We start from the raw sequence: 25,525 nt of genomic DNA, 5'->3' as shown, positions 1-25,525 counted from the left end.
TGCAATATTTCAGTTTTCTTTTCAGTCTCTGCCACTTAATTGTCACTACAACTCTGGAGGATGGCTGGGCCCTTGGGGTAGTTTTCACCTTTTTCTCTTTTCCTCTTTCTGTAGCACTTTTCTTGATTTCCTGATCTGAGTACCCCTTTTAGACTTACCTCTTGGATTGTTGGGGGCATTACGTCTCCTATAAAGCGGTCCAAAATACTAACTGCCTTACAGCGCTATCGGTCGGATATTGCTTGTTTACAGGAAACTTGTCTGACTGACGCAGAACATCTTAAGTTGCGTCATTCTTGGGTGGGGGAGGTTTATTTTGCCTCCTCTCAGGGCCGCCATGGGGGCATTGCAGTGTTGGTCCGAAATTCTTCGCCTCTTGGAGTACAAGTTCTTGATAAGGCGGCTAATGGTAGATCCTTACTTTTGCGACTTACCTTGGGAGCCCGATCCTATCATTTCCTAGCGATATATGGCCCTAATTCGGGTGAATCAGCCTTCTTGCAACGGTTGCTCAAACTTTGTTCTCGTTTTCCTTGGGATCCCCTTCTTCTCATGGGAGATTTTAATTTGGTGATGGACCCTGATCTGGTTAAGTCCGGAGCCCCTGTTCCCTCTTTGGATGCTAAGGGTCGTCTTCTTTCTGACTTTAGTGATACTCTTTCAGTAGTGGACCCTTGGCGCCTTCTTCACCCTGAAGTTCGAGACTATACCCATCTTTCTCGTGCTCACGGTACCTGGTCTCGGATAGATCATATTCTTCTATCTTCGTCCCTGTTCTCTTCAGTCCTGTTGGCTGAGATTGGTCCCCCAAACATTTCTGATCATGCCCCGATTTGGGTGGATATTCATCTGGATGCCATGTATCTTCAGACGTTGTCTTGGCGGTTTCCGTTCTATCTTGCTCAGGATGAGGAATTTCGGACCTTTCTGCAGACTCAATGGGATGATTATTCCACCAATAATGCTCCCACATGGATAATCCTATTTTGTTTTGGGAGGCTGGGAAGACAGTGATTCGGAGACATATTATCTCTTTTCTGAGTGCTCGCAATAAGCGTATTAACAGAGGTATCGTTAATCTGGAATGGGCCTTACGATTGGCTAAGCGGTCCATTCATTTGCATCCTTCGAGGGAGACTCGAGAATGCTATCTGTCTACTCAAGAAACATTAAATTCGCTACTTCATTCTCGTTCCCAAAAATGGAGGGCTTTTTATCAGCACCGTTTTCAACGTTATGGGAACAAGCCTGGACACCTTATGGCCCGCTTGGTTAAAACTGAGACTGGTAGGAAACCAATCTTGTCTCTTCGGACTCCGAGTGGAGGGGTGGTGACAAATATGTCTGATATCTCCAGTGTCCTTTTCGACTTTTTTGGCCGGTTATACGATGCTTCTGATGAGGTTTCTCCGGAATTGTTGACAGATTATCTTCAGTCTTCTGGTCTTCCTCATCTGCCAGAGGAAGTGGTGTCTTCTCTCAATAGTCCGTTTCGGGCGGCTGAATTGGAGTCTGCCATCAAAGCTCTCCACTCTGATCGAGTCCCAGGTCCGGATGGTTTTTCGGGAGACTTTTACCGGCTTCTTTCTTCTACTCTTTATGGACCATTGCTGGCTTATTTTAACGCAGCTATTGCTCAGGGCTCCTTTCCGCGTTATGCTAACGAGGCCCTTATCTCTTTATTGTTGAAGCCTGGAAAGGAGGCTGACTTACCTGGGTCATATCGTCCCATCTCTTTGATTAACGTGGATCTAAAACTCTTGACCCGTATGTTGGCTGATCATCTTGCCCCTCATCTCCCTAAGCTTATCCATGAGGATCAAGTCGGTTTTGTTCGGGGCCGTCAATCAGTTAGTAATGTTCGAAAGGTCCTCTTTGCACTTGCTCATTGTCATTCTCACCAGAGACGACTGGAACGCTTGGTTCAGAGATTTCTTTGGACTGGGAAGAGGCCCTGCTTGCCTTATAAATGGGCGGCAACTCCATGGTAGAGGGGTGGCTTGGGCTTATTGAACCTCAGATATTTGACTATTGGATGTGGCATGCGCCACATTAATGATCTTTTTAGGGGTACTTCAGCGTTCACCAACACTTCTTTGGAGCTTTCCTGTTTTCATTCTACTCACTTTAGCGCATATCTTCATTCTCTTCCTTCTCTTGTTCCTGAATCTCTTTCTGTAAGGGTGCTGCACTTGTGGAAGGTTTGGAGATGGGTCTGTAAATATCACGCTCTTTCTGCTTCTGTCTCTCCCTTTCTGCCTATCCGCTTTAATAGCTCCTTCTTACCTGGGATTGATGGGCCGAGTTTTGCTCGGTGGGAAACAAAGGGTATTCACTATGTATTTCACTTGGTAGATGTTGATGGGAAACTTAAGTCCTTCGCACAGTTGTGAGAAAAGTTTGATCTCCCGCCCACTGATTATTTTGCTTATATGCAAATTCAATATTATATTTCTTCATTACCCTCTAGTTCTTTACAAGCCTCCTGCCAAGAGCTGTTGTCTACGGCTTTTACCTTTGGTTCCCACCTTCCGGTCCCTCTTAAGTTCCATCATTGCCATTTGAAAGATGAGTCCCCTTTGTTTGACCATTCTAAGTTGCGAGATGCTTGTTCTCGTGATCTTGCTGTAGAGTTGCCAACTGATGTACTTTTGCAGGCTGTCCGTTGGCTGCCTACCTTTCGAAAATGCACCACCTTTTGGGAGCAACATTATAAGTTGATCTTTCATTTGTATATTTCTCCTAAAAGGGCTTATTTATCACACTTCCGTGAGACTGCTGCCTGTCTTCGCTGTCAGGCTCCAGACGTGGGCTTGGGACACATGTTCTGGTCTTGCCCTACTGTTCAAGATTTTTGGACTGCTATTTTTGTTTTTGTGGAGGGCATTTGGAATATTACCATTCGCCGTTCCCCTTTGCTCTTATTTGGAACTGTTCCACATTATTTCCCTCGCACAAAGGGAGTTGCAGCTTTCCTCAAGTGGACTGTCCTGGTTGCTCTGAAATGTATTTTGTTGAAATGGCTTGAGGCTGATGCTCCAAATTATTTACTATGGCACTGTTGTATGATTACTTTCCTGATATGGGAGAGGAGGGATGTGAAGGATCTTTCTTCTCTCCCAGGCCGCATCTTTCAGCGCACTTGGGAACCTTTTTGGACTACCTTGACTCCTCTGGCTCGCAGCCAGGTGCTTAACTGTTGAATTTTTTGTTTTGTGCCTCATTTTGTTCTGATTGGTAAACCTGCTTTCTTTGGTGTTTCATTGGTACTGAATATTTGGATGGAGGACCGGGGGGGGGGGTTGTTTGGGTTTATTTAGGGGTGGGGGGGTTGTTCGGGGGGAATGCAATCTGTGGGGTTTGGGTTTGACTTCCTAAAATGTTGAGCTGTCTTGTCCTTTGTATCAATGCTTTGTTGCAGTTTTTGTTTGCTCAATAAAATATATTTGAATATACAAAGATGTGTTAGGGCCTTAACGCACAGAATAGTGCGTGCTAAATTGCCACGCATGCTAGACCTTAACGCCAGTTCTAGAAGCGTAGCGTAGGTTTAGCGCGCGCTAAAATCCTGCGTGCGCTAAAAAGGCTAGCGCACCTTAGTAAAAGGATCCCTAAATCTCTATGGGCTTCAGGGCCATTACCGCATGGCAGCTGCTAGTGCAGCTTTGTAGAAGAGGGGGATAATGTGAAAACAAACCAGGGTATACCAAGGAAGTGACAGAGAACAATACTGAACCAAACCAAATAACCCGTTTCAGTGTCTTCGTGAAACTGCTCATTGGAAATAAGTCACCCAGAAAACCTAAAACCAGAAATTATTCAATATTTAATACACAGGAAATAAATATGTTCTAAGCATTTGCAATTCTTTGAATTTCAGTTAGCTTCAACAAAACACAAATGTTTCTGTGCCCTTTATGAGGAAGACACTTAAGTGTTTCAAATATTTATTTAAATCTTTGCTGTTTTGTACTTAGTGATTTTTTTTGGCGGGGTTTTATGCACAGTTTTATGAGTCTCTCAATTCTATTCGATGTAGGTTTCAGACTGGAGATTTATGGCCCAACACCTCCGCAACCAATTTTGTAAATATTCAGTGGTGCTTGCTCCTGTAACATAAACATGCTGTCCTATTGAGACACTGATAGAAAGCAGAGCCCTCATTTATTATGTGATATCCAGAAGGCTAAGGGGATGTTGATCTTCTGTTTTCAGGAACATCTTCTCCTGCAAGAAAAATGGAATGTCATCATGCTAAGGTGAATCATAATAAATGTTATGCCTTGGCTGACACTGAAAAATAAATCAAGAGAAGTTAGGAGAAATATTGGTTCCTTTTTTTTTCCATTGAAGCTTAGACCAGCTTTGTAATTTAAACAGTCTGCGAAGACAGCTCAGGGGCAGTAAGTAAACCGTGGCAGATAATTTCCATAGCAACCAAAAAACTTTAACCGTGTAAAACCAAAATAGCATTTCTGCTCTCAGTTATTTTATGTGACACTGGAAAACCTTTTACTTTTGATTAAAATCAATGACAAACAAGCAGAAGGTATAACTATAATCTTGTTCGTAGAATGATGTAATGTTCAAATCAAATACCTTCTAATGTTTATAATAAATAGCGAAGGGTGTACTTAAAATGCTTAGAAGTGAACAATATTTATTGTTAAGGTAAAGTCGTTTCTTTTTGGAAAAGAATTCCCTCTTTCTCAATATAATTCGGAGTTTATTTTATTTGAAGAAAACCAAGGCTGCAAAAGATCTGGCTTTTGTCCAGAAGTCAAACAAGTTTACCACAAATCCACATACCTGTAAAATTTATCTATGGCCATAGCTCACAAAAAGTCTTTTTTTTTTTTCTTTTCCTGTTTCTGGTTTGTCTTTTTAAAACTTCAATGTGGGAGGGTGAGGGCACTCTGTGTGTATAAAGGAGTGAGGGGGGGGGAGGGAGGGAGGATTAAATAAAGACAGACTTCAGTGTGGGTCTTCAGTAGAACCAAATTGCCAATTTTTTTTGTCTTGTAGTAGTTTTTTATATAGGTGCTGCCTTTATATTATGACTCGTAGAAGTCTCTTCTCTTTCTATAAGTCTGCTCTTAGCTAGTTGACAGCTATTTGTCAACATACAATGCAGAATGCTTGCCCTTGAACTCTGAAATGTCACCTTGGTGACACTAGAGAGGTTAACCAATCTAAGACCAAGGGTTAACTGAAAAGAGGCTCAATGAGTCAACTTCTAGGCTATCAAACTGACCTGGAATGTGACCTTTTAAGTAGCACTATTTTCCTATACGCTTCCACACTTGAGCACATGTGAGTGTGCTAAGTAATCTTAAAGATGCTGCCTGAGGATGCAGAAATGCATGTTTCTAAATACTCCCAGACCTAAGTGTGAGGCATTTAATAAGGTAATGGCATTTCATTCCTGCTACATGAAGCATTCACTGGTTTTTACTTTTGTAACTGTGGTGATTCTGAATTTTGCACAGACGTGGAATGGAATTTACAGTTTTATGGCATGGACTAGACATATACAGAACAGACATGTTTCAGTATATGGAATGTGTGATGACAGGCTAATTCTAATTATTTTTTTCTCTTCTTTCTCTTATCTCCCAGCTGCCTGCTGGGAGCTGGGGAGGTTAATAGCACACCTGTCTATTCCCCTCATGTCTTATAGGGTGACTTCTAGGTCCACTCTGAACCATTTAGGATTCTGCTGCTAATATGCCATGCTTCATCCGGTGCCTTGTCAGAAAGCATTCACACATCCTATCATCTAGTTTTGTTTGCATTTTCCTCACCTTTTATCTCCTATAGCTTCACAAAAATTTATCTTCCTGATGCTAACTCACTTCATTTTTATCCCCTTCGTTAGACCAGTGTTTCTCAACTTCTTCAAGCCAAGTACCCCCTAAGTCTAACAAATATTAACCGAGTACCCCCGCCCAAGCTCTGCTCAGACCCACCCAAACTCTGCCCCAGACCTGCCCAAGCTTCACCCCTGACCTTCAATTCATTTTTCATATAAACACAATGCAAGACATCCTGGATGGAATTTAAATGTTTGGAACTAGACCTGTTTTACAAGGTTCTAAGTGCCACAAAGGTACCCAAACTGAACAGATGACTACTGTACGTATCAAGGTAAGACACCCCCACACTCCCCAAGTTCTCACTGACCCCCCTTCCATCACACAAAAATGAGAACAAAAATGTACATACCTGTCTCTGAAACAGAGCTGCACACAGGTGTCTTAAGAAGCCTGGCAGGAATCATAGAAGAGGACCCAGACCCATAAGCCACTCTAACCATCCAAACCCTATTATACTGCCATATAGGTGCCGACTGTAGCCATAAGTGCTATTGGAGTATAGTAGGTTTTGGGGGGCTTATCCCAAATTATAAGGGGGTTATAGTGAGATATACAGCTGGCACCATTTATGTGAAGTTCACAGCAGTGCCCTCTAAGGTATCCCATTGCTTTTTTGGGATGTCTATGTGGCCAGTCCATTACTATGCTGGCCCTACCCACATCCAAATGGTCAGGATCAGGACATTTTTCAACCTGGATGTTTTTCTGATCGAAAATGGGGTATAAAGTTAGATGTTCCGGTGGCCAAGACATCTAAGTAGATGATTTAAAAAATATATATATATTTGGATGCCCAGCAGTTTGTCATTCAAAAATGGCCATTTTTGTTCCTCCAACTTTGGACGTTCAGCTGGAAACGTCCAAATTGGACTTAGACATGTTTTTTTAAAAAATGCTCCTTCACGTCTCTCAACCAAACAGTGTTGCTGCAGTGGCTAGGCTAAAGTAGGAGAAGAATGTAACAGAGAGATACAATTCCTGGGTAGTTGTGAATGAAGGTTCTTACTGTATAGAAACTGGTTCCATTTGAGCTGAATGTCTAAAAGAGGAGGAAAAATCTGTAATTCCAAAGCATCCATTATTTAAAGAAATCTGCTATTTTGAGAAATAATTGCTCAAGTAAAATGATTTTTTTTGTTGTTGTTGCAAGGCTAGAATTTTGCTTTAAAATTATTGTATTATATAGTTATAACTATTAAAATTTTTGTGATAACAGAGAGGGAGAGAGCTACAAATGTCACCTTGTAATTCATTAAACTGAAACATAATTGGAGATTATTTCTCAGAAGTCTTTATGTAAATTCTTAACATAAGATTTCAGCCAGTTTTAATTTTTATAATTGAGCAATGTAAGAAAGATGTTTTTGCTAGGCGTGACATTCTTGGAAACGGTGAGTTCTCCTTGCACCTGCTGGTAGGTTTGATAATAAATATACACTAGCAGAAGTTCAAGAGCAGAAGTCCTAAAGGTTAAATATTTGACATCACAAACTTGAAGGTAATGTTTTCCCAGTTCACCTGCCAGGAGTCTAATTTACAAAGTACCAACATATATGTATGGTATCCATGTTTTCCATAACTGCTTCCGTTGTCAGTTTGGCAGATTTTTTTTTTTTTTGCCTGTCAAATCCTAATTATGATGGATTAAAGATCTGCATACACTGTTTGAATAAGTAGTTGCTAGTTCTAAAGTCTAAAAGCAGATTATGATCAAAATGTGACCTTCAGCTTTAATCTTATAAACATAAACAGGGCTTACTTTACCTTGCAATCTAATGTGATCCATCATGGTAGCTCATAAATAATATGCCAAACTGTTAAACAGATCAATAAAAATAAATTATTGAAGTATAATGTGATTATGAGGTCCATGGGCAAATTAAGGGGTTAATGCCCTCATTTTGCATCAGGAACAGAACCTGAAGGGAATTCAGGGAGGCTGACAAATAAAAGTATTTATAGTTCAAAGATGGAACATGGGGGGTGCACGTGATGCACTAGAGCAAGTGGCCATGTTTTACCTGGGTTTCTGGCATGTCTCACTTATCATCACTTATCATCACTTTTCTCACCATCATAGCCCAATATGAATTCCAAACCTAGAAAAAGTTCAAAGAAGAGCGACCAGAATGATAAAGTGGATAGAACATAAGAATAGCCCCACTGGGTCAGACCAATGGTCAATCAAGCCCAGCAGCCCACTCCTATATTGGTCAGTAGCACCCAGCCAAAATCCAAAGAGTAGCAACATTCCATGCTACCGATCCAGGGCAAGCAGTGGCTTCTCCTATGTCTTTCTCAATAACAGGCTATGGACTTTTGCTTCTGGAAATTGTCCAAACCTTTCTCAAAACCAGCTACGCTATCTGCTCTTACCACAACCTCTGGCAATGCGTTCCAGAGCTTAACTATTCTTTGAATAAAAATATATTTCCTCCTATTGGTTTTAAAAGTATTTCCCTGTAACTTCATCGAGTGTCCCCTAGCCTTTGTAATTTTTGATGGAGTGAAAGATAGATCGACTTGTACCCATTCTATACCACTCAGGATTTTATAGACTTCAATGATATCTCTTTTCCAAGCTGAAGAGCACTAACCTTTTTAGCCTTTCCTCATACAAGAGAAGTTCCATCACCTTTATCATCTTTGTCGCTCTTCTTTGAACCTTTTCTAGTGCCGCTATATCTTTCTTGAGATAAGGAAACCAAATCTGAATGCAATACTCCAGGTGAGATTCATTCTCACATGTAATTAAGAGAGTAGACCTATCCTGTATAACATCATGTGAATCTTCAAGGAATTCTCTAAGGTTAAACTGAGATGTCACAAGTTGATCTACTCCCTGTTCAACCATCAACTTTTGGTTTTGAGGAACATAATATTGGGTGGAAATCAGTAAAAATTCAGGATTGGGCATTCCTAATATTTCTCGTAAATACTTCTGAAGAAGAATTTCAGAAGAAATCAAATGTGTCTTCAGAAAATTCACCAATTGCAATTTTTGACTATTTGTAACATTTCCCATCATCTCTAATTTCAGATGAACAGTATGGAAATCTGTAAGTGTAGATGTTGTAAAGTCCTGCATATTAGAAATTTGTGTTTCCACTAAAGTCAAATGGGTATCAAAATTTTGAGTGTTTGAATCTATATTATCAAACTTTCCTACCACTTCCTTTGAGAAAATTTATGTCTGGTTAATTACCAATGCCAGTTTTTTTCTCCATCCTCGAACTAAGCTTCCATAAATCTTTTAAAGAAACTTCCTGAGGGACCTCATCTGTTGCCTCTGAAATACCTAATCCATTAGGAAGTACTTGGTAATTTCAAATAAGATATAAGAGAGATAGCCTGAGAACATTAGAATATAAGAATAGCCTTACTGGGTCAGACCAATGGTCCATCAAGCCCAGTAGCCCATTTTCACGGTGACCAATCCAGGTCACTAGTACCTGGCCAAAACCCAAGGAATAGCAATATTCCATGCTACCAATCCAGGGCAAACAGCGAGGTTTCTTTAGGACCTACTTCAGGACCTAATCCAGAAAGATCTGGAGAGAGAAGAGGAGTGCCATCAGTAGAGCTCAGGGAAGCACTTGATATTGACTCCATTTTATTGACTTGAGGTAAAGAAAATTCCAAGTGTTAATGAATCTGATAGAGCTTTAATCATGAGGTTATATTTTAAAAATAGGCTAAATATTGCAGTGATAAAGTTCTGTTATTTCCTGATATTGCCTGATCCACACAGCTCAGGAGAAAAGCTTTTTTGGCTTTAAAACCTCGAGTTGTTGGGATTGGAGCTTCTTTTTTCTTGAAATTTCCATGTAAATATTTGATAAGTTACCAGAGTAAAGAATATATTTTTGGGGATTCTGTTTAGTTGGAACAGTTTCTTTTTTTAAATTTTTTAATTTTTATAAATCTTTATTAATTTTCAAACTTTGACAGTGTATTACAATTACCTTAAACACAAATACTACAAAGAAAGCGCTTTAAATACACCATTAATACAGAATACAAACATTTTCTCCCTCATAACTAAAAGAATAAGACATATTATGTAAATAGGAACAGTTTCTTAAAGTCCATGAGAAATAATGTTTGAGTATATTTCTGATTTAGTTAATAGGAAATTTATTTTTTAGTGTACCCAGGTAGAAACAGAGAAACATAGAAACTGACGGCAGAAAAGGGCCATGGCCCATTTAGTCTGCCCACACTAATGACCCACCCCCTAACTTCCTCCGTGAAGAGATCCCACGTACCAATCCCATTTTTTCTTAAAATCTGGCACGCTGCTGGCCTCAATTACCTGTAGTGGAAGACTATTTCAGCGATCAACCACCCTTTCGGTGAAGAAATATTTTCTGGTGTCACCATGAAATTTCCCACCCCTGAGTTTCAACGGATGCCCTCTTGTAGCCATGGGACCTTTAAGAAAAAAGAGATCTTCTTCCACCTTGATACGTCCCGTGACATATTTGAACGTCTCAATCATGTCTCCCCTCTCTCTGTGTTCCTCGAGTGAATATAGCTGCAACTTATCCAGCCGTTCCTCATACGGGAGATCTTTAAGTCCTGAGATCATCCGGGTGGTCATTCGCTGAACTGACTCAACTCTCAGCACATCTTTGTGGTAATGTGGCCTCCAGAATTGTACACAGTATTCCAGATGGGGTCTCACCATGGATCTGTACAATGGCATTATGATCTCGGGCTTACGGCTGACGGAATTTCTACGGATACAACCTATGATTTGTCTAGCCTTGGATGAAGCTTTCTCCACTTGATTGGCAGTCTTCATGTCTTCACTAATGATCACCCCCAAGTCTCGTTCTGCTACAGTCCTTGCTAGGGTCTCACCATTTAGGATGTAAGTCCTGCATGGATTTTTGCTGCCAAGGTGCATGACCTTGCATTTTTTGGCATTGAAACTTAGTTGCCAGGTCCTGGACCAATGCTCCAAGGTCATGGGTCATACTGTCGGGCACTGTGCTTTTGTCTGTTGTGCTCTTGTCAACTATATTGCATAGTTTGGCGTCATCGGCGAATAACATAATTTTACCTCGAAGCACCTTAGCCAAGTCTCTTACGAAGATGTTGAATAGGATCGGGCCCAGGACCTAGCCCTGCGGCACTCCGCTGATCACCTCCGTCGTTTCAGAGGTAGTGCCATTTACCACCACCCTTTGAAGTCTACCACTAAGCCAGTCCTTAACCCAAGCAGTTAATGTGTCGCCTAATCCCATCAAACTCATCTTGTTCAATAACCTGCGGTGTGGGATGCTATCCAGCTTTCTTGTTACCCAGTCAAAGAAGCTGATCAGATTGGATTGGCAGGACCTTCCCTTTGTAAATCCATATTGATGGGGATCTCGTAGATTCTCCTCGTTCAGGATCATGTCCAATTGGCGTTTGATTAAAGTTTCCATTAGTTTTCTCACTATCGATGTGAGATTCACCGGTCTGTAGTTAGCAGCCTCCGTCCTGCATACTTTTTTGTGGAGTGGAATGACGTTAGCCATTTTCCAGTCCAATGGGACTCTTCCTGTACTTAGGGAAAGGTTGAAGAGCGCGGTTAACGGTTCAGTCAAGATGTCACTTAACTCCCTGAGCACCCTGGGGTGTAGTTTGTCTGGTCCCATAGCTTTGCTCACCTTGAGTTTTGATAGCTCATAGTAGACACTGCTGGGCGTAAACACGAAATTTTGAAACGGGTCTTCCGAGCTTTCCCTTGTCTGCAGCTGAGGGCCGGATCCCGATGCCTCGCAAGTGAAGACTGAGCAGAAGTATTCATTTTAGATTTTGGCTTTATTGGAGTCCAATTCTACATAGTTCCCGTTGGGTTTCTTAAGGCGTACTATCCCATCTGTGTTTCTGTTTCTGTCACTAATATACCTGAAGAAGGATTTATCGCCCTTCTTGATGTTCTTCGCTAGATTCTCCTCCATTCGAAATTTGGCCTCTCTGACTGCTGTTTTGACTGCTTTTGACTTGGCCAGATAGTCTTCCCTAGATTCCTGCTTTCCTGATTGTTTGTAGGAGATGAATGCTCTTTTCTTCTTTTTTATGAGGTCTGAGATCTCCGCAGAGAATCACTGTGGTTTATTGTTAGAATATGTAACCCAGGTATTTCCTTGTTTGTGATTTCCTGTAACAAAGATGCATCTTCCTCTCATAAATGTGGGCTTGTTGGAACTTAAGGGAAAAAAAGGAGAAAAATTATTTTTATTTGGCTTGTATGGTGATGTTCCATTTTCTTTACTTGTGTTTAATGCATATGTAAAAATTATTTCAATAAAAAAAATACTCCAGGTGAGGTTGCACCATGGAGTGATACAGAGGCATTATAACATTCTTAGTCTTGTTAACCATCCCTTTTTTAATAATTCATAGCATCTTGTTTGCTTTTTTGGCCACTGCAGCACATCGGACAGAAGGTTTCATTTTATTGTCTACAATGATACCCAGATCCTTTTCTTGGGCACTATTCCCCAAGGTGGACCCCAGCATTGGGTAACTGTGATTTGGGTTATTCTTCCCAATGTGCATCACTTTGCATTAAATTTCATCTGCCACTTGGATGCCTAGTCTTCCAATTTCCTAAGGACTGCCTGCAATTTATCACATTCCACATGCATTTTAACAACTTTGAACAGTGTACATAAGAACATAAGCAATGCCTCCACTGGGTCAGACCTGAGGTCCATCGTGCCCAGCAGTCCGCTCATGCGGCGGCCCAACAGGTCCAGGACCTGTGCAGTAATCCTCTATCTATACCCCTCTATCCCCTTTTCCAGCAGGAAATTGTCCAATCCCTTCATAAACCCCAGTACCGTACTCTGTCCTATTACGTCCTCTGGAAACGCATTCCAGGTGTCCACCACACGTTGGGTGAAGAAAAACTTCCTAGTATTCATTTTGAATCTGTCCCCTTTCAACTTTTCCGAATGCCCTCTTGTTCTTTTACTTTTCGAAAGTTTGAAGAATCTGTCCCTCTCCACTCTCTCTATGCCCTTCATGATCTTGTAAGTCTTTATCATATCCCCTCTAAGTCTCCTCTTCTCCAGGGAAAAGAAACCCAGCTTCTCCAATCTCTCAGCGTTTTTAAAAATCAGTGTACGGTAATCTTCAGATACTACAGATAATTTTAGTAACAGGTTACAGATCACTAACAGCAGGTCAGCAATTTCATATCTGAGTTCTTTTTGTACCCTGGGATGTATACCATCTGGTCCAGGTGATTTATAACTTTTTAAGTTGTTGATTTGGCTTAGTACATCTTCCAGATTCACCGAGATTTCTTTCAGTTCCTCCGCATCATTACCCTTGAAATCCATTTCCAGTTCAGGTAGATCTTTTATATTTTCTTCCATAAAGACTAAAATAAAAAATTAATTCAGTCTCTCTTCTATGGCCTTATCCTCCCTGAATGCCCCTTTTGCTCCTTGATCATCCAATGGTCCCATGGATTCTCTTACAGGTTTTCTGCTTCTGATGTACCTAAAAAAAATTGTTATGAGTTTTTGCCTCTTTTGCAAGTTTCTCTTCATATTCTTTCTTAGCTTTCTTTATCAACGCTTTGCATCTAACTTGCCAGTGCTTGTGTCTCTTCTTATATTCTTCATTTGGATTCTTTAAAGGATGGAGTATTTTTTTGGCTCTAATAGCCTCTTTCACTTCACCTTTTAACCATGCAGGTTCTTGTTTCCACCTTTGCTAATACTTGGAATACATCTCGTCTAGGCTTCCACGATGGTATTTTTAAATATCATCCATGCCTGGTTTACAGTCCTAACCTTTGCAACTGATTATTTTAGCTTTTTTTAACCATTTTACTCATTTTATCATAATCACCCTTTTGAAAATTAAATATCTCTACAGTAGATTTATTTTGTGACATCATTCTAGGTATCAGCTTAAATTTGATCACATTATGATCACTGTTTCCCAGCAGACCCAACAAAGTTAACTCCTGTATTATGCCTTGCTTTCCACTAAGAACCAAATCTAAAATTGCCCCTCTTCTTGTCGGATTCTGGACCAAGTGGTCCAAGAAGCAGTCAGCTATCCACTATTTCAGGGATCATCGTATTGATATCATTGGACCTTACAGCAGCTTTTGCCACAATCGATTACACTTTACTCCTCAAGAGACTTTAATCCACTGGTATTTCTGGTATGGTACTAAACTGGTTCTCTTCATATTTCCAAGACTGAAATTATAAAGTAAGTTTTAATAACACACTATCTGCAACCGTCTCTCAAACCTATGCAGTCCCTCAGGGGTCTATTATTTCACCGCTGCTCTTTACCATCTTTCAAGCCCCTCTGCTTACTCTTGCCCAATCTATAGGATTTACGGTTTTTGCATACACAGACAACATCCAACTAATCCAACATCCAACATCCAACATCCAACATCCAACATCCCTCTGAATCTCAAAGACATAGAAGAGGTTCTAGAAATAAACTCCAAGCTAAGCAAAATTAGTACCTAGCTTAATCTCAATAAGCTTGCATTGAACATACCAACAACCAAAGGCATATTATTTCCAGCTTCAGATAAAGAAGACCCATATCTGTCAATCTGTATAGAATTGACTCCTATTCAAATAGATACAAAGGCCAAACTTTTGGGGATCATCCTTGACAAAAATCTTAGCTTCCACGAGCAAATCAGCGTAGTTATCCAGAAGTGCTTCTAGAAACTAAGACTTATACAATTGATAACCTCGCTCCTTGACCCGCCCTCCATAAATATCCTTATTCATTCCTTAGTCATTTCTCACATTGACTACTGTAATTCTTTGTATCAGGGCATAACACAGAAAGAAATACGTCGACTTCAAATCTTGCAAAACATAGCAGTAAAACTTAAATACAGAGAAAAAAAATTGACCCTGTTACCCCCCTTCTCCGTAATGCCCACTGGTTGCCTATTACACATCGTATAACATACAAAATACTCCTGCTTACCTACAAAGCCAAACACACAAATATTCCAGGTTTCATTGAAAAATATCTGATCCCCTATACTTCCGCCAGAATGCTCCTGTACAATAATCTAAATCTATTAGTAATTCCATCCATTCGTGAGATATTCTATGTCACAACCCGCAAAACTGTTTTCTTGGTTACCCCACCCTCTCTTTGGAATGCTCTACCATTAGATATCGATTAGAATCTTCCTTGGAGAAATTCAATTCCAAGATCAAAATTCTTCTCTCTATGGATGTCTTCAACACTTGAGCTCAGACCCCTCATGCAGAGAATGCCAAACACTCCAGAAGAGACTGAAAAATGCTTCCTTTTGTACTTTCCTTTCTTCTTTCCCTCCCCTTTTCTTTTATTTTCTATCCTGAGTTGAAGGAAGGGGCACTTGATGTACAGATCCAGGTGGAGACGGCAGAGACTTTTGACAATGCTGGATCCCAGGTGTTGAGCTAAGTATTCTTCCTTTTTTTGATGCAGTGCTGATGTTATGTTGGCTTTTGACTATCAGCACACTTATGGATTGACACAGTCTTCTGGGATTTGAACTTCATGGATGTATTGATTCGGGACTTTGAGCATTTGAAGTCACAGTGTGGACAATTGCAGTGTTTAACCAGTTATAAGTGGATATTGAACTATTAAGTAGCAGCACCAGGTTTGGAGTTTTTTTTGTAAGACCCATGAAGCTTCTTAACTGAGGTCTTTTTTTTTCCCAAATGCTCTTTTTTGGTGCTCCTCATTGATTTATTAGCAATATTTCCTGCCTTACATATTTTGAAAACCTCCTGGGTTTATATAGACCAGATTGACTGTATTGAGTGTCTTGCATATTGGGCTTTTAATTGATGATTTATAAAATATGCTTCTCATTGTAATTGAAATCACCCATTATTATACTGTTGCCCAATTTTCGAGTTTTCTTAATCTCTGTAAACATTTCTTCATCTGTTTGCTCATTTTGTCCTGGGGGATGGTATTATAACCCTACCTTAATATTCCTTCCGTAAAGAGGTTAGGGCTCTTCAGCTTAGAAAAGAGATGGCTGAGGAGAGATGTGATCGAAGTCTATAAAATCCTGAGTGGTGTAGAACGAGTTCAAGTGGATAAGAATGACACAGGGACAAATTTGTCCCCGTCCCCGCAGGAACTCAATTTCCCTGTCCCGTTGAGTTTTGTCACTGTCCCTGTTCCTGCCCCATTCCTATAAGCTCTGCCTTAACCGCACAAGTCTCGAGCACTTATGAGTTTAAAGTGAGATGTGCAGATGAGGACAGAGCTTGCAGCAATGGAGGAGGGATAGGAAAAGAACTCACTGGGATGGGATGGATAAATGAGTTCCCATGGGGACAGGGAAAAATTTGTCTCCGTGTCATTCTCTACAAGTGAATCGATTTTTTACTGCATGAAAATTTACAAAGACTAGGGGACACTCGAAGTTACAGAGTAATACTTTTAAAACCAATAGGAGGAAATATTTTTTCACTCAGAGAATAGTTAAGCTCTTGAATGCGTTGCCAGAAGGTGTGGTATGAGCGGTTAATATAGCTGGTTTAAAAAAAAGGTTTGGACAAGTTCCAGGAGGAAAAGTCCATAAACAGTCATTGAGACAGACATGGGAGAAGCCACTACTTGCCTTGGATCAGTGACATGGTTTTTGCCAGGTACTTGTGACTTGGATTGGTCTCCGTGAAGACAGGATACTAGGCTAGATGGACCATTGGTCTGATCAGGTAAGGCTATTCTTATGTTATATTCTTATGCTACAAAACACTGCAGAAAAACTTACGTATATGCTAAAAATCAAGATATAACCATAAGACACCATTGTTCATGAAGCTACACTGGCTACCAATAGAAAAGAGAATGGAATTCAAACAATGCTGCATGGCATTCAGAAAGCTGTATGGTGATGCTCCTAATAGCTTCCCCAGATTTACTGAGCTATTTGATAGATCTGTTAATTACTGTAACTCTGATCGCTTGATCATGATGATATTCCTAACTCTGAAAGATATAAAATACAAGATGCTTCATATAAAATCATTTAGCTATCAAATTGCAAATTTGTAGAACTCAATTCCCATTGAAATTCATGCAACTACTGTATATGCACTGTTTAGCAAATGTCTGAAAACTTAGCTTTTCAAGAAGTCCCTGTTAGGGGCTTAAGGAGACTCAGACTCCTTAATGAATATTCACTCTAAAGAACAATAAAGAAGAACACAAGATTCATCTGGTGTGATATAACATTAACTGAGCTGAGGTCACCTGCTGGTAATATTTATTAGATTGTGGTGTGGGTGAAATGAGGGGAGGGGAGCAGAAGTTCAGGGGAATACAAGTATATGAGATTATGTCAAGGGTCTGTAGAATATGGATTGACAAGTTTATAAGAGGAAGTAAAAAAGGATTAATAGACAGAGCTTGTAAGAAAGAAAAAGGATTGGGGAGGTTTTTGAGGTGATGGGGGGAACAGTCATGGGATTGGTTGGATGTTTGTGCCAGCTTGGAGGGAGTTCCATGAGGAAAGGGGAAGAGTACAGTAGTCTCTTCAGGAAAAAAATTATTCTCTTCAGGGTATATTCTTCCAAAAATATTATTATTCTTCATTGGGACATAAATGTGAGGAAATATGTTTTGTTTTGACTAAGGGATTTATTTTTTTTTTTTTGGGGGGGGGGGTCCCAGAAGGAGGGAGTAGACATCCCTCCTGCTGTGGGAGGTCTCGAGGGTGGAATGGGGAGGGGGGGGGTTCAACACGAGGGAGTAGGCTACTGTTCTTTATGGACCTTTGGTCTGTCCCAGTATCACGATTCTTATGTTCTGTTCTTATGAGGTCCAAGCATCAGAGGCAATATCAGCTAGAGTTAAGGGGGGTTGATCGCGAAGTCTGAAAAGCAAAAAATGGAGACGGAAAGATAAATAGCTGTTACGGTAATGATGGGGGAGAAGACATTTTTAGATTTATTAGGGATAGGAAGATGTGCAAAAGTAGCATTGTGGAACCCAGCTGATAGAGACATCTGGCTTCTTCACTAATATTTTCTGTTCACAGCTGAAGTGTTAGGGGAGGGTGTATAAACATCTAATGCGACTGGGGCAGGAGGTGTGATAGACCCTGATTGATTTTCAGTGGCTTGGGTTTGTTAAAATTATGGGTGAATACCATGAGGGGGATGGATGGTACATCCATGGGTAGTGCGGGAATTTGGGGGTAGTTCTGGCAATTCTGCTGGCTTACCTTCTCACTGCTTCTTTAGAGTCGGGAGTGGGTAGTGCAGGACTAGAACAGGAAGGATGTGGTTTCTCTCTACAACAAATGGAGGGAAGGCAGTAGTAGGGATATGCAGGCCGGTAAATCTGACTTATTTTGTAAGTAACTAAATAGAAACACTTTTACAACTACAGGGCTTAGGAATTCACTAGAGGCTAGGCTTAGATTAATTCAGAATACTGCAGTAAGATTGATCTATAGTTTGAAGAAGTATGATCATGTGACACCATTCTATCGCGAGTTACACTGGCTTCCGATGGAGGCTCGTGTATTGTTTAAGTTGGGTTGTCTTTGTTATAAGATTGTGAATGGCACTGCTCTTATCTAAATGACTGATAGATTTCTTATAGCATCTTACAAATACAGTAGAAGATCTCATGTCCTGTTTATTTTCCCATCATTTCAAGGTTATAAAAGTAAGAAATTCTTGGATCATACATTAGCATTTCAGGCAGCTTCCTACGACAAAGAATTTCGACTGCCGTTACGTAGAGCTTGTTCTTATAAACACTTTAGAACCCTGTTGAAAACCTATCTTTTCTCAAAGTATTTGGCCAAATAGTTCTAGGTGTCTTTTATGTTATTTTATTATTAATTTTTTGTTAACCGTGTTGAACTTCTGGTTATGTGGTCTATAAGCACAATGTTATGTTATGTAAATCTGTTTACTTTCTTTGGGCGATCTTGGCATTATTTAGAGGGAGTGTGGTAGATGTTTTGTATTTTGATTTTAGTAATTTTTTTTAATAATCTTTATTCATTTTTAATACTTTCATTAAGTGAATACAAGGAAAAGAATACATTTTACACCACCTAAAGTCTTTACAATATATAATGAGATCAACATATTTCCCCCGTAAAAATTATTATATATAAAGTTATTGATAAAGTAAATTCATACGCTTCCAAATATGCAAATATTTAATTGTGCAAACCCCCACCCAATCCTTCCCATCCACCCCACCCATCACCTCTGGATGTGCAATTGATATAACAACAAATTCAAAACTATAATAGATCTACAAATGACATCAATGGGCCCCATATTAATTTAAAATTTTTTATGTTTCCCGACAAATCAGCATTCACTTTCTCATATTTATAAATTAGACATAAATTTGCCCACCAGAATGTGAAATTTAAATGGTCCCAATTTTTCCAGTTTCTCATAATTAATTGTATAGCTGTTCCTGTCATAATTAAAAACAATCTCTTTCTATATTTATCTAGGGGATCTTTAACATACAATATTGTCCCACAAATCACAACTTCATAAGATAAAGGAATCTCAACTTCTAAGATATTATTAATATGTCCCCAAATCGACTTCCAAAAACTGAGAATCCTAGGACAATAAAACAGTAAATGATCCAAAGTACCAACGTCTAAATGACAGTGCCAGCATCTATTAGACTTAGAACTATCTAACTTATTCAATTTAACTGGGGTCCAAAAAGAACGATGTAACAGAAAAAAACAAGTTTGTTTCATAGCTGTACATTTTATTCTCCAAGACCAAATACGTGGCCATCGAGATGCAGAAATATACTGCTTAATCTCGATGCTCCAAAGTCTCTAAGCGCATTTTTGGGTTTCTTATTTACCAATTCAGAAATTAATTTATACCACCTGGCGGCCTGATGTCCTAGCATATTTGTCTGGAAGGAGAGAAACTGCAAACTATAATATTTTTTTTCAAGTTACGCCAATCAGGGAACCCTTTCTGAATGGCCTGCTTCAGCTGCATCCAATTATAAAATTGAAATTTAGAAATACCAAATTTTTGTTGCAACTGTGAAAATTCAAGCAGTTTTCCATTTAAAATGACATCCTCTAATGTTCTTATTCCTGCTTGCATCCACTTCTTCCAGGCAATTTTAGATCCGTCTATTTGAATCTTGGAGTTAAACCATATAGATTGACATAGAGACTGTTCTATAGGAATTTCAGTTAACTTGTTAATACATCTCAAGGTCTTCCAAGTCTCCAAAATGATAGTATTTTCTTTAACATAGTATGGTAATTTAATGTCTAAAATATGAGAAAGACGCATTGGGGACATAAATTTCCATTCCAAAAATAACCAATCTGGATAATGTTCAACGAGTTCAGGCAGGATCCAATACATACCTTGATGTAAAATATAGGCTTGATGGTACCTATAGAAATTTGGAAAATTTACCCCCCCTCCACAATTGGGTTTTGTAGAGATACTAAAGCAATTCTAGCAATTTTGCCCATCTAAACAAACTTTATATTATTCAATTTTTTATAAAATGACCCCTGAAAATAAATAGGTAACATATTCATTTGATAACAAACCACAGGCAAGATCATCATCTTAACTGTTTGAATTCTTTCCCCACCAAGATAAATGTAAAGGGTTCCATTGCTCACACATTTCTGTAACCTTAAGCAATAGAGATTTTTCATTTACTCTCATTGTTTCTTCCAACGTTTTATAAATCCATATTCCTAGATATTTTATACCTTCCTCTTTCCACTTAAAAGGGAACTTATCAAACAATCCTTTTTGACAATGTATGTTAAGTGGAAGAATTTCTGATTTACTCCAATTTATTTTATATCCTGAAAATTTTCCAAACCTTTCAATTAAATCTAATAAGTATGGGATGGTAGATTCAGGATTTCTCAAATATAGCAAGATATCATCTGCATATGCAGATACTTTGTATTCCCTACCTCCATGTGGTATACCTTGAATCTCCTCTGCCTGTTTAATAGCCAATAACAAAGGTTCCAGTACAATATCAAACAACAAAGGAGATAAAGGGCAACCCTGTCGAACTCCCCTTTCCAAACAAAAACTATCTCAGAAAATATTATTTATATATAATTGAGCAGAAGGGGAGCTATACAAAGCTTTAATCATTTGAACAAATCCAGAACCCACTCCAAACCATTCCATTGCTTGGTACATAAATGTCCATTCTACACGATCAAATGCCTTCTCTGCATCCAAAGTTACAGAGAAGGCCGGATCCTCCATAGACTTTGTCAAAGTCAACATGTGAAGAGCCAACCTGGTATTACTTGAAGAATGTCTTTGAGCAACAAACCCTGTTTGGTCTACTCCTATAATATGCGGAAGAGCCTTAGCTAAGCGTAATGCCAATAACTTAGCCAAAAGTTTGCCATCTACATTAATCAACGAAATTGGCCTGTAATTTGAAACCAACAAAGGATCTTTATTTGGCTTCGGCAAAACTATAGTTAAAGCTTCTGCCATAGTACCTGAAGTGCTGCCTTTATTCAGTTGACACTGATATATTTTCAATAAATAAGGCAATAATACATTTTGAAATGATTTATAAAACTCCACAGTATATCCATCACCTCCTGGAGCGGATCCAACTCTAAGGGACTTCAACGCTGTCTTCATCTCCTCCAGTGTAATTGGAGCATCAAGAGATCTTTTTATACTCTCGGGAATTTTAGGACCCTCTATTAAATTCAAAAACTCTAAACCATCTAATTCTTTATTTAAATAAAGCTTGGAAGAATACAAATTCTTATAATACTTCAAAAACTGTTTCAAAATGTTATCAATATGAAAATGAGTAACCCCATTTTCATCTGTAATAGCCCCAATCTTTACTTTCTTTTTTTTAACCTTTAAATAATTAGCCAGTAGTCTTCCCGCTTTATTTGAGCTTCCATAATACAAAGCTTGTTGTGTAAATAGCTCCTTTCTAACCCCTACAGAAGAAATCTCATTATATTTATATTTAGCCTTCAAAAGAGCCTGGAATGTATCCTATTCCCATTTTACAATTAACTTTGATTCTAATTCTTTAATCCTTTCTTCTAAATCAAAAAATTCTTTTTTTTTCTTTTTATTGATGTAAACCGAATAAGAAATTATCTGACCTCTCATGGTAGCTTTGAAAACATCCCATAATATTTCCAATGAGATCTCTTCTGAGGAATTAATTGTAAAAAATTCATCCATTTTTGATTGTAATTCCTCAATAAATTTTGTGTCACCAAGCATTGTATTATTGAACCTCCAAACAGGTCTTTTACAATCATGTTCCTCTACTTCAATTTCAATCCAAACTCCTCCATGATCAGATAAAATAATTGGATCAATAGTAGCTTTTTTGTCCTGTTGCACCAGATTATCTGAAACAAAAATATAATCAATTCTAGAAAATGATTTATGAACATGTGAACAAAAAGAAAATTCCCGAGCATCATAATGTAGAACTCTCCAAATATCTTTCAATCCACATACTTTAATCAAATTATCTAAGCCTAATGACTATCAATATACTAGGTTTTTTTTATCTATCAGAGGATCTATAACAGCATTGAAGTCCCCTGCCACAACTAAATTAGCTGTAGCCAGAGGTAAAAGAAGATGTTGAAGTGTTTTGAAAAATTATATTTGATTCAAATTAGGACCATAGATATTGAATAACATCAGGGTATCTTTACCTAAACTCATATTTACATGTACCCATCTACCTAAAGGATCAGCTGAAACTAAATTAAAAGATCCATTACACTTTTTATTCACTAATATGGCCACCCCTGCCTTTTTACCGACCGCAGGAGCATAGAAACAATATTTAACCCAATCGCATTTTAATTTTGAAGATTCTAAGGCAGACAGATGGGTGTCCTAAATATAATATACGTCCGCCTTTTGCTTCTTAAGAAAATTAAGTGTTTTTTTCCTTTTTATCGGGTGATTAAGCCCATTGACGTTTAATGTATATATTTTCAGACACATTCTTAGAGTATGATTAATATTTTCTTAAGAAATAGACTATTATATAAATCATCTTACATCCATTATCGAATCCCATGCACATCCAGAACCCTCCCCATCCAAAACCCCCTCCCTTACCCTTCCCCCATCCCATTAAATATAACGAATACCTGAAAGCGCTTATCAAGACCCGCAATCAACAGCTCCCTCCAGGCATATAAAATCATCATACTACAAAATTATAGATTTCATCTCATGTTAATTATATAGGCATCACATCCAATCAAATTACATCAGCACATTTATTAATTAGACTTAAATGAAAATAATCTAGATTTATTATCTATATAAATCTTATTTATCTTGAACTTAAATTAATATCATCCCTTAATAACTTTTATCCAAAAATTAAATTAATGAGATAATTCAAATTCTTCATGAATAATTAATTATAATAATAATAATATATCGCTAGTTAACCCAATAATATTTCCAAAATAAAATTTCCCTCTAAATGAATCTAATTCATTAATTATCCATCAATAATATTAATCACATATTAGTATTTGATTGTATGTGATGTGTGAAATTTATAATAGTTGTAATTCAAATTATAACATTGTAAATCTATTTAATAAAACAGAAAGATATTAAATCCTCCTTAACTTAATAATATCCATGTTAAAACTATGTTTAAGACATATAATCAGTCACAAGAAGAAAACAGAACTGTCATTTATTTCCTATGCCTTCCCCTTCTTTGCATCAAAGAACTCCATCTAATTTATTCCTTTTTTTTTTTTTTAATAAATCATTTGCAATATTTCCCCCGAACGTAAATTAAATGCTAAATAGATCCGTTTAAACCTAGCTTTTCTTTTAACATTTTATTTTTGTCTGTTATGAGAAAATTCCTTTCCAGAAATATAAAAGTCTCCTTCTTATGTCAATATTTTCTTACATCTTCATGAAGATCTCCATTCAAAGCAAACAAACGAAGTTTGTAAGTTCATATTAAACCTTTACCGCTGCATCCTTTCTTATTCTGTTGTTATCCATATGACGCTGCAAACTCCTGACTAATTTCCTTCTCTTTACGTCAGTCACGTATCACGCCCATCTACGTACACATATGTCTTCCAATTGAAAACCAATAATAAAATCCCAACCTATGCGCTGAACCAATGGCAATTCTTAAATTTTATCCAATCCCTTATGACGCTTTTCCATAAAGAATATGAAGAAGGCGGGCCATTTAAAGATCCATTCAAACTGATGAAAGTAGAATGAATTAAGGTTCCTTTCCATCTGTTAAACTGTCAAATCTTTTCATTCCACTTCTTTCTATCAACCGTTGCTTTCTGGCATTTATGTCAATTAACTGTTTACTTGTATTCACACTCTCTCGCTGCATCCAATGTGCCTTTAGTTCTATTATTTCCGTTCAAGTTCAAGTTCTTTGAAATTACTGTATCATTAACTGTTCTCTCCTCCATTTCCATTTCCATTCATACAGTAGATTTAAAATTCCTCTCAACTGTTTCTCATGTGTAACATATCACATGAATATTAAATACTCCAGAACAACATTTTAATTTTATACCCTACTCCATTGACTCTTCTTGTTGCGAGATGTAATCTTTTAGTTTGTTTGGATCATCAAATTGCATTGTTTTGTTTTGATGTGTAACTCGAAGGATTGCTGGATAATAAAGCCCATATTGAGCTCCCATTTGCTTCAATTGGGGGCGTAATTGGAAAAATTGTTTTCTAGTATTTGCAGTTTTGCTCGCAAAGTCAGGCACCAATAAAATCTTAGATTTTAGTAATTTTTTACCATTTTCACAGGCATATCATAAATACTTTCAGTGCTCTCTGTATGGGGGGTTCCACTGGTGGTCTGGGGTAGGAACTAGTTGGTCAGTGGGTTGTAGTCCCTGGAGATGGTTTTGCCGAGGGGGGATCTTCCCGGTAGTGTGTCTGAAGATTAGTTATTGGGCTTGTTCTTGTCACAGTTTTGTAGGCAGGATTGCTTTAGGGTTGTTAATAAGATTTGCCTTTCTGTGGAGGATGCCAAATCGGTAATGGACTAGACCAGGGGTGCTCACACTTTTTGGGCTTGCGAGCTACTTTTAAAATGACCAAGTCAAAATGATCTACCAACAATAAAATTAAAAAAATAAAATCACAAAGCACACTGTACGCAGAGAAAATGTTAATTATCATTCCTATTCCGGGGTTTGTTCAAAGAGGTCAAGGTAGATGACTCTATGCACTGTCACCTCAGTAACAACCATACAAAAATAAACAAATATACCCCCCCTCCCTTTTTACTAAACCACAATAGCAGTTTATAGCGCAGGGAGCTGCGCTGAATGCCCAGCACTGCTCTCGATGCTCATAGGCTCCCTGCGCTAAAAATCGCTATTGCGGTTTAGTTAAAGGGGGCCATAGTACAAAATATAGACAGCAGATTTTGATCACTAAATTTAAAATAAAATCATTTTTCCTATCTTTGTTGTCTGGTGATTTCATGAGTCTCTGTTTGCACTTTCTTCTTTTGACTGTGCATCCAATCTTTCTTCCCTGCTTTCAGACTGAATGCTTCCTCTCCTCCAAACCTCATTCCCTCCCCCA

The sequence above is a fragment of the Geotrypetes seraphini genome, chromosome 1, assembly GCF_902459505.1.
Source record: "Geotrypetes seraphini chromosome 1, aGeoSer1.1, whole genome shotgun sequence".
In the NCBI taxonomy this organism is placed as follows: Eukaryota; Metazoa; Chordata; class Amphibia; order Gymnophiona; family Dermophiidae; genus Geotrypetes; species Geotrypetes seraphini.
The sequence above is the reverse complement of the archived record's forward strand: the minus strand, read 5'-3'. Positions refer to the sequence as shown.